This window comes from Camellia sinensis, chromosome 14 (assembly GCF_055761805.1).
Source record: "Camellia sinensis isolate YWXY chromosome 14, ASM5576180v1, whole genome shotgun sequence".
Taxonomy (NCBI): domain Eukaryota; kingdom Viridiplantae; phylum Streptophyta; class Magnoliopsida; order Ericales; family Theaceae; genus Camellia; species Camellia sinensis.
Genome location: NC_138974.1, coordinates 9,179,856 through 9,191,175, shown reverse-complemented (window position 1 = coordinate 9,191,175; position 11,320 = coordinate 9,179,856). Strand labels below are relative to the sequence as shown.

General features: G+C 42.5%; 1 long non-coding RNA gene across 1 annotated transcript; it reads right to left on the bottom strand.

Moving 5' to 3' along the window:
• Positions 1-6,493: 6,493 nt before the first annotated feature.
• LOC145807623 (uncharacterized) lies at positions 6,494-10,038 on the bottom strand. Its single transcript, XR_014350881.1, has 3 exons — positions 9,445-10,038; positions 8,361-8,399; positions 6,494-6,575 (listed from the first exon to the last, which is right to left on the bottom strand). It is a non-coding gene; the product is annotated as an uncharacterized LOC145807623 (long non-coding RNA).
• Between the last annotated feature and the right edge of the window lie 1,282 nt (positions 10,039-11,320).

Below are 11,320 nucleotides of genomic sequence, written 5' to 3'. Positions count from 1 at the left end.
GCACAACAAACATTATGCAACCAACATGACAAAATGTATGATGCCAAGCATACAAGGTACGAACATGATGCAAACATGGACCAATTTGACCATGGGATTGATATGCTACAAGGCTTAATGGAATAACCATGCAACAAACATGAAGCAAGCATGCAAGAGGGCCTAAAAGTGATAAAGGTGCAGACCTTTATTCTCCTCTAAACAGCACCAAAAATGCTCAAAATGATAGACAATCAACTCATGTGAACAAGCAAACTTATGGTCCCAAAGTTAAGGCACAAAAAGGGGACAACTTACCCCACCAACATGACCTCTCATGGCATGATCAAAGCAAGTATAAAAGGAATTTTTGCATGCAAAATAGGACCCCCAAAACTCCTAATATGGCAGCTAAAGTATCTCCCATGAAGTATATGCACTAAGGCTCATTCCTAGGCATGAGAGGACACATCCTCAAGGCATGAAAGAGGCCATGCATGCACACATACAAGCATGATTCTTGGACTAAAATGTGGTCCTTAGATGATGTTAAATCATGAGGGTAATCACAAACATACATGCTAGAGGTCAATATGCTCAAAGCTTTCAAGCCAAAATACAAGGCAACCCTAACAAGCATGTCAAGCATGATCAAATGGATAACCACCAAACTTTAAGCATGGGAAAACAATACTAAAAGCTTCATGGGGCCAAGCCAACATACACAAGAATCATGGCCTAATCATGATATGTACTTCTAAGCAAAGTAGAGCAATACAAAGCAAGTATTACAAGCATGCAAGGAGGCATAAATCCGGCCAAAAACAGAGGTTGTATATGACCTAAAATGCCTAAAAAAATTCTGAAATGAGGCCAAGGATCATCAAGCACACATGCTACCCTTTTGAGCTCAATAAGCAAGGAAACAAACCATGAAGGGAGAGGGGTGTCCCTCCCCTATGCAAGACTTCAAACCATCCTTTTTTGACACTAAAATACACTGATTTTCAATGGTCAAAAGACCAAAACACTGAAGTGAACAAAACCTTATGAAAGGAGCAACAAAATGGATCAAACAAGGCCTATAAGGGTGAGTTTGCACTCAAACCACAAAGTGACCTTAATGAAAGTGCTAGAGCAGGAAAATATGAGCCTTTTTCATGTTATACATAAGAGCTAAAACAGCAAGCAAGATAGGTAGAAAACTATTGCAAGTTTGGGGAATAAAAAGCAAGATGCTCACCCTTGAAGAACCCTTGAAGAACAAATGGTCTAGCCCTCTTCTTTTGCTCAAAATCAGTCCAAAAACTCAAGAAACAACACCCCGAGTCCCTCAATCTCGGAATAAGGTGTAATGGTGTGTGTAATGGTGCAAAAGTAAGGTGAAAACCACCTTTTGAGCTAAGAAACACACACAAGAAGGGAGAGAGAGAGAGGTATAGAGATAATATGTATCTATATCTCTAGAGGCTGGTTTTTGCTTCTAACTTTCTAACCTAGAACCAAGAGGAAAGCCCCTCTCTTAAAGGACTCCCTCTTGCAAAGCTTATACAACAAGCTTGGCTAGAGGGAAATCCCTCCACACACGTGTATGGAGGGGGGAAGAGTTGGTGCCAGCTATCACAGCTGGCACAAAATATCTCCATAAAGTGGATGAACAGTGGTCGGCTGCCCAAAAATGCTATTTCGGCAAAAAACAGTGCCTACCGGCGACATATTATGCCGACCGGCAATAAAGTGTGCCGACCGGCAAACCAAAGTGCCGATGGAAGAAAAAGACCATCCGGTGGCCTCCAGCCACTGCCGGTGGTGTGTGGGGATGCCTCATAAGGCATTCCCTGCCCTTCCAAGGCAAAACACAAGTGTTCGGTGCAAAACCAGACACTAAACGGTCAAGTTCGGAGATCCTGAGGCAGGGCGCGCGAGCCGAGACCTCCGGGAACTCTGAACGAACACGATCATGGATGATCACCGAGTGTTCAAACGGTGACGCCCAAGTCTTGAGGACGGTCAAAAATGGGGTGTCTACAGCGAGTAGCAAATTCCAAAGCATTTTCAAAACAAACGGATATGCAATGCTTCCTTTCCAAATTAGGCAATCTAGTCTATACTTGTTTGCTGTGCGCATGACATAGTAATTCTAGGCTAATAAATGGAATAAGAACACATAAAGTTTTCAAAAACGGATATCACGGTTAGTAGAGGCCGGTCTTTGGACCGGGCGAAAGGGGGTGCTCATAGCTGACCTTCCCCGATCGTACCCAAGCTCCCGAGCCGAGACAACTCCGGTGATGACGGACATGTGGCCTTCGGCACCGAGTCAGGGTTTCCTAAATTCCCCCATTTTAAAATATTTAGGTGGCGACTCTGTATCTGGCAAAGCAGTCCATGTTTGGCACTACTTTTTCAAAAATCTGTTTCTCAAAACGATTTGCCAGATTTGGACTCTTTGGTTCAGATTAAGAACTGCGACAACAAAAATCGCGAGTCCGAACTGTAGTAGCGAGGTCCCCCTTCGCGGGCGCTGTTACAGAGAGTTACCTATCCATTTGATGAGTGATGGCCATTGTGCGTCATGAACGCCATTCCGAGCTTCCGTGGAGGCACTTTGAATCAAATTTTGCACATATCTTGCATAATTTGGAATCCAATGACACAGATCAAAGAAAGAGAGGCCTAGGAAGCTTGTAGGACCATGCCGGCCATGGGGGAATGCCGCCGGCCACCCGCCGGCCATCTGTGACAGACGCCGGCCATCAATGAAGGGGTGCCGGCCATCGATGTGCCACTGCCGGCCATCGATGGCAGATTCAGGCCTTTTGGTCTTTTCGGGAGTGGGTCTTCATGTACACTCAAAATCAACCCATTTCCTTACAAACCTTTGCACAAAAAACATTTCCCTTTCTCTTTAGGTGTGCCTTCTCTCTAGATCCACACGTTCTATGCGTTTCCCAACACCCTAAACAACCTTGAATAGCTAAAACCCCTTTGTTCTCTTCGATTTGAACCGATTAGAATTTTATTCTGAGGCCTCTTTCGTCATTTACCCCATTCAAGGATCAGTTCCCCCGAGTTTCTCTCAAGGTTAGTTCACTTTTCCCGGGTTTTTGATTTTCTTTGAGGGTTTGATTTGTTCAAAGTTTCGCCATTTTGCTCATCTTTTCCCATTTTTGTTCATTTTTGCATCTATCTCAGATGGCTGATGATATCTCGCACGATGGGGGCTTCCCCACGCTCCTTCCTGTAGAGCTTGCCACGGACTTTGCCGCTGAGCCGGGGGTCAAGCCTCAGCCTTTACCACCGAGCGTATGCCCCTTTGACCACTCGAGGTATCACCCGGAGACTCATATTGTATCAGTGGCGGGAGGCATCTACGCTTTCATTGATTTCGATAAGGACGCGCCAGACGACCTCTTGCTGAGAGAGTCCATGTCTCACCTGTTGGCCATTGCTGTCAAGGTACCAACTCCACTTTTCAGTAGTATTACTTTCAACTATTTGCATTTCTTGCATTGTTTTGATCTGATTGTATCACATGCCTTGATCTGACTATATTTCATACATTGCTGCTCTGCATTCAACTGTTCTTCACACATCACTGCTCTGCATATACTGTATGCGACTGTACCTCATGCATCACTACTCTGAATTCAACTGTATCTTCAATACATCACTGCTCTGAATTCAACTGTATTTTCAATACATCACTAATCTGCATTCAACTGTACTTTCAACTATATTTTTGTCACTTGATCTGATTACATCACATGCACTGCCACAAGACGGATCCCGCTCCTTCAGAGGTTATGGTGCGACGACAGCTCGGGATTGGTATGACGAGCTTCCTACGAGAGTCCGCCAGATCATAAACAGGACCGGCTTCAGCCTATTCTGCTCCAGCTTGACACGGGTCATAGCGAGTCGCCCTCTCATAGGGGCTCTTGTGGAGAGGTGGTGGGACACCACCAACTCTTTCCATTTCTCCTCGACGGGAGAGATGATGATGACTCCCTTCGACCTTGCCATGATCACTGGCCTGGGCGTAGGAGGTGACCTGATTCCTCTTGATCCCGACATGGGAGAGTGGGTGGCCGCATGGGATACACTACTTGGAGCGCGTCCACCGACACTTTGAGCAGGCGTGGTCCAGTATACCTGGTTTGAGGAGCACTACAAAGGGGAGAATCCCGAGACTGATGAGGAGGTGGAGCAGTACGCCAAGGGCTTCCTCTTGTTCCTTTTCGGTACCACCTTGTTTTCAAATAGGTGGAATACCATGGGTTTATACTTCCTAAGTGCCCTGGTGGTGCTCCAGCGGGTCCATTTTTATGATTGGGGCACAGCCAGCCTTACCACTTTGTATGGATACATGAGCTCAACCTCTCGAATGTGCGGGACCCTGATTGGCGACTACTAGCGAGCTTGGGAGGTACATAGCTTAGTTTCCCCTTTTCATTATTTGCTTAGCATTTTCTGCTGTCACTTTGTTCAACACTTGTACTTTTTGCATTCTCTGTATCTGCTCTTGCACTGTATGCTTTCTATTTTGCATTTACTGTACACCATACATACTGCACACTGCATACCATACACTGCACACACAAAGTCTAATCTCTGCTCTAGACCTGCACTCCTTATGCATTGTACTGTGTTCTTCTTTCTGCATGTTCTATACTCTATTCATACACTGTATTGATCACATCTTCCTTACAGCTGTGGGTGTACGCACACTTCCCGACACTTGCTTCGAAGCCTATGGAGGAGACGCCAGGGACAGTCCCATTCTCTGATGTATACGATGGCCAGCTACGTCGTAGGACCCAAGAGGGCTTTGTGTTCTTCTGACAGTACTTTGACTCAGTCATGGCGCGCAAGGTAATTCCGCAATGAAATTATTTTAATTAACCCGATACACCCGCATTAGTTATTTGACGATTGATCATCTTGTTCATTCTCTTTTCCTCAGATCACGTGGTAGCAGTGGGATTTGATACCGTCAGGACTCCGAGATCAGTACAACGCTGCCCAGATTATCTCCCGCTACCACATCCTCTTCGAGGGCCTGATTTGTCGCACTTGGTTTTTGAGTGAGCGTTTCATACGCCAGACCTTGATCTCACCTGCCTAGTTTATACCGATGGCACCTCCTGCGTCTATGAGGGAGACACACAAGTTGTCCGCCGACCAAGTGATTCAGTTCATGGTAGGACTGGATGCGGACTATTTTTGCACAAAGGGCGACTACGCGACCTTCATTCAGACGCATCTGATGCCGTCTCTGACCGGCATTCGTGGAGGTGAGAGGGCGAGAGCTCCGCCAGCAAGAGGGAGACGCGGAGCGACCAGATCACGCAGGAGGAGAGATCCTAAGGAGAGACAGGAGACTGGATGGCCAGAGCTGCCTACTTCATTGACTTATTAGAGACGTTCTGGGGAGACTTATCAGATCCCCATTGCGCCTGCATCAGCTAGGCGTGCACTCGCCGGGATTTGAGGCCCCGACTCCGGTATGTACTAAACTCTACATTTTGCATATTTACTTCATTTTAATTGTGCTTCATCAGATACTGATCTCTTCGATGCACTCGCAGGCGCCCATAGAGTACACAGGGCAGGCCATTGATCTAGTGGCTTCCTTGACAGAGATGATAGAGATGAGTCTAGATCTGCTCAGCCTCTACAGGATCCCGGTGAGTTCTTTCAAACTACACTTCATGCCATGAAGTCTTCTTTTGACACACTAGCATTTGCACAGCTCCACACTGCACTGATCTGATACATTGCTCCTATACATTGCTTATGGCATACATACACTGCAGATCACTCTCTGCTCGCAGCACATTATTCTTTGCATCTGATACATTTCATTACTAATGCATTTTCGTAAACTGCATTTTTTAGATTCCCATCCTGATGCCAAGCCCATCGGATGCCCTAGAAGGAGCAAAGGCGGGTCTTTCAGCACCTCCTCTATCAGCAGAGAGGAAAGGGAGACAGGCTCAGACACACGGCGGAGGTAGAGGCAGAGGCACCCACAGCGAGAGTGGCCTTCAGAACCCGTGCCGAGTGATGATGATGACGAGATTAGTGAGGAGGTTGAGGCGGTGAGTCGACAATCTAAGTCATCCGAGGAGAGAGACGACGACGGATCCTGTCACGCCCCCAAACCCGCCCCTAAAAGTTTGGGCATGACCACTTCAGAAACGGACACTTAACCTGTTATATATATAATATATGGGGCCTGAACGGAAGCATTAAATATCAAAATTTGACAATAGAAACAAACTCCATTGAGCTACTACTATCATGCCAGGATCACAAATTTTAAACAGACAAATAACATCTAAAACATACACCTGAATATCGGATATATACGCACATACACACAAGCCCAGCTCTATAATTGGGCATACACCAAAAACGTTTCGGAAGAAAGTATGATACACATTTCAACCTTAGGCCAACAACTAGAGTGCAAAACCAAAGTTCGTCAAAACTTCAAGAAAATAAGAGTAGCTTCTCTTAGGCTTGGACATGGAAAGGTTGACCAAAGAAGACAAGCGTCATGGTTTAGAACTGACCACTTGGTTGGTTACCTACAGAAACAGACATAACATAGGATGAGCCAAGCTCAGTGAATAGTATGATACATAAATGCACAATTTAAACATAATACATAACAATGCATAAATAAATGCGAAGATCATGTAGTTAATCTGTTCCTGTTTTCATTTTAAATGGCCTTAGGCCCCAATCGTGAGTCATAATGGTTTTAAGCCCTTGAACACATTAACATTAAGCTTTTAAACATAATGGCATATAGCCCTTGAACATATGGCATGGAGCCCTTAAACATGGTGGCATATAGCCCTTATACATATGGCATGAAGCCCTTGTCAGAATGGCATTACAGCCCTTGAACATATAGATATATGAACTCAAGAGGTGTCTCACACGGATTCTAGAGGTGGCTCACATTGTAGCACTTAGTTCCGTGTAGCACTTTGTTTCATATTAGAATGGCATAAGCCCTTATCAGATTGGCATTAAGCCCTTAAAACATATTGGCATTAAAGCCCTTGGACATGCATATATGAACCCAAGAGGTGTCTCACACGGACTCTAGAGGTAACTCACATCGTAGCACTTAGTTCCGTGTAGCACTTTGTTTCATTTCATAACAACTTATACAAATGGCCATGAGCCTCACAATTTTCACATATGTATGGACTCAAGAGGTGTCTCACATAGACTCTAGCGGTGACTCACAACGTAGCACTTAGTTCCAAGTAGCACTTTGTTCCATACCAATAATTAGCAGGTCTTACAGACCCAAACCATACATAAATGTCATACCATAACGGATATAAATTCATACAAATGCATTATGCTTGAATCATTAACAGAAATCAGAATTCATACTTACTTATACTTAGCCTTTTAATAGCGCTGGCAAATCAATAAAAAAAAAAGCATTCTTGTTAGTTCCATAAAGAAATTCCTCAACATTGTGAACTTATAGTACTCTTGAACTTGTACATATATAAGCATGTAACGTAGCTTGTAACATACTTACGCTTGTATCGTACTTAAACTTGTAACATACTTGGACTTATAACATGCGTATACTTGTAATATACTTGAATTTATAACATACATGGACTTATAACATACTTATACTTGAAAACTTGTAACACATTTAAACTTGTATATACTTGTACTTGTAACCTTACTTAAACTTGTACATATTGGAACTTGTCACACATATATAAACTTGTAACATTCTTGACTAGAGCATACGTAAACTTATAACAGACTTAAACTTAGAACATACGTAAACTTATAACTTAATTATTTGAACCACGGTATTATTACCCCTGGGTAAGGGCCTTGTGCTAAAGATGATGTGAATACTTCTACATATATGAATAATCATTAAGTTAATAGAAAACAAAGCTTTTCTTGTTATATCATGTCATTATCATGCACTTAACAAAATAGAATGATTCATATTCTTATGTGGGTTGCATGCTAATGGTAAACCTTTACATTCCTATCATAGATTCTAAACGTTCTTGGATCCCTTCGTAACATAATCTTAAATTCACACAACATCATTCTTCAAGGCTGAACATAAGTTCCACTTATTCTTTAAGAAATAACATACTATACTGATAAATAACAAAGGGCTAATATTCGTCATTAACGTAATATAAGGATTCCAAAATCATACCGACGTACGCAAATCTTTCAGCGTTCATCTAAGTTCACATTGCTTTCCAATTGTCATAATTGTTTGAATAATACTTACAAAGAACAGAGGATTAGTGACAATAATTGTCAATAGTATATAAAATGTACATTCTTGTACTACTACTCACAGTGCTACAACGGAGTGCTTGCCCCTCCTGGAGTGTGCCCTGTACATACACATAACTTAGTCATTAGTTCTTTTGCTTTCTTAATTCCTTTCCTGCTTTAGTTTACTTCGAATGAATTTACAGGCATCTTAGGGACATCAAACACAAATTCTAAAAATACCAGAGGGTTAAGCACGTAAAATCGAGCAAACAAATTTTTGCAGCATGGGCCGCACGTGCGGCTGTGAGCCCCGCACGTGCGGCAGTGCTTCCCGCACGTGCGGCAAGAAGCCCCGCACGTGCGGCGATTCTGGCAGAAAGCAGTCCGAAAATGCAGAAAACCCTATTTTTGATACATTTTTCAAGGCTCAAAATAGGTTCTTTTAATTGATGAAACATGGTTCAAAATCATGTAAATAGGAGCTATAACATAGATCAATCTTCATACAATTTGGACTTTTGATCTTATCTCACAAACACAACTTAACTTCATAACATTCCTATCTTCTCACACATAGCTATATATACACACATGATCATTTAGCTACACAATCAAACTTCAAAAACGTGATTCTAATTAATCATTCACCACATATTTGTTCCATAACATAAACCCTAACTTGTATAACATAAAGAACTTTCTACTTAGTTATCAAAGAGAGGAACCATTAAGAATGAATTGCACATACCCTCCATTAAAATCTTTATAACCCCTTTAATTTCCCAATCTTCTTCCTTGGAAGCTTCTTCTTCTTTCTCCCCAATTTCCCTTTTATTAAAACATAATTTACAATGCATTTAACAAAGTTCAATCGCAAAATTTAAACATAATTTTCAAACATAACCAAATTCCAATTAAACTTGAACACATCTAATTCAACTTACCACTTTCATGATTCAACTATCAATTTGGGCCAAATCATGGATTATCATCAAAAACCAACCTAGGGTTTCTAAGAAATCTACAAATTTCAAATACAATTTTAAATCTTCTTAACCCATTACTTTTGATTGCAAATCTTCTCATTTATTAGGCACCCTAGGTCCATAACCCATAAACCATACTCTAAACCCCATAATAGAACCCCAACATACCCCAACATACCTCAAAAATTTCGGAATTCCATTCGGTAGAAAGTGGTGATCTCCTCTTATTCTCCATCCTTGATGCAAGATTCATGGTTAATTTGTTGAGAAACGTTGAGGAAATCAAGGTTTTGGGAGCTAGGGTTTCGGACATGGAAGAGGGAAGAAGAAGAGAGGAAAAGAAAATCTAAGAAATGACTCAAAAATCACGTTTTTGAGCTGCTGCCCCGCACATCGCCGCACGTGCGCCGCATTTCCCGCACGTGCGGTTCTGCTTCCAGCACAGATATGAAAACTTCAAACAGGCGTAACTCTCTCATCCGGACTCCGTTTTAGGTCATTCTTGTGCCCAAATTGAAGCCCCGAAAATAAGATTTCCAATGGTTCTAACCTCACATCCAAATTCCAAGTGTGGAACAAGAAAAGGGCAAAAGAGTGACGGTTGGTCGTAAACGAATTATTCAAATTAAAGTTTTTGATCCAATCTTACTTTACCATCATATTACCACCACAATCAATAGCCCAAAATAAAATAGGGAGGTTCCAAATACACTAATAAAAATGCCACGGATATAAATCACTTTTCACAGAAAGCAAGTAAATGCACAGAATAACAGATCGAAAATATACTAGAAACAGATATGAGGGTTGGGTTATTACAGATCCAGGTCAGACAGCGGTGCCGACGACGATGGTGCAGGGTTTGCTCAGCCGAGGAAGAGGGTGAAGAGGGCTTCCCGATCTTAAGCTAGATAGCACCGATTCAGATGTTTTTACTTTATTCTCTTTTTACTAGTAGTTTTAGCACATTGTATAGCCTCAGGCAGTTTTATTTTCTTTAAAACTTGTGCTCTTTTGTAAAAAGAATCCAGGATGGAATGAAAGCAGCTTTTTTTGTTGAAAAAGTGTTGCATTCTATATTCTAAGCATCGCATCGCACTATTTTGCATAAAAGTGAGATTGATGAATATTGAACATCCGTGTATTACCAAGTCAAGTAGTGAACCAACACAACAAACAAAAACAACGCAACTCAATAAGCAACAACAAAACCTTAACAAGTTTACAACTCGATAAGCAAATTACAACAACTCGATCCGCAACAAAATATAACTCCCAAACACCAAACGATTACAACTTAAACAAACAAACTTAAGCCGAAAAAGGATCAAAACTAGACCTTAAAAGGTGCAAATAATAGGATTCCACTTCAGCAAACAATTGGATCTTCACTGAGGAGGTCAGGGAGTCTGAAGGAGAAGCTGCCGACCATGGGGTATGGCCTGCCGGCCACTGATGAGCCACTGCCAGCTATCAATAAGCAAGTGCCGGCCATCGATGGCAGACTATCCGAAATGTCGACACCTGTCCTCCACTCACTGCCTTATCTTCTATAAAGGTCCCAGTTTCGTGGTGCCTTCATTTTAACTCCATTTTTGCCTCAAATGGAACCATTTCTTGCCCAAAACCACACAAATAAGATTGCAAGCTTGGATCACTCGGAAAAGTTGAATTTCTGGGTTTTAGAATAAACACACTATTCACGCTTAGCCACACACTGCTATGTCTTTTGTTCCTCTATGCCGCTGCTAGGTGTTGGAATCCGGTAACTCATGTTTTTAGCTTTGGCGAACAAGAGATGTGTCCCACTTTTGAAGATTTCCTAGCTTTTATGGAGTCTCGACGTGAGGAAGAGATCTTGCCCCAATTCCGTTTCGGCCATATCCAAGCCTTAGGACGGATGTGTGGGCTCACTTTGCATGACGCTCAGTCTTTGATTCACGACGGAGAGCTGGACATTCCGAGCTTGATTCGTCGGTTTTCTAATGCCGGTGACCGCGGCGATCATCACTGGTAGGGTTTTCGGCGGTATGCGCTTTGCTTGTGCATGTTGT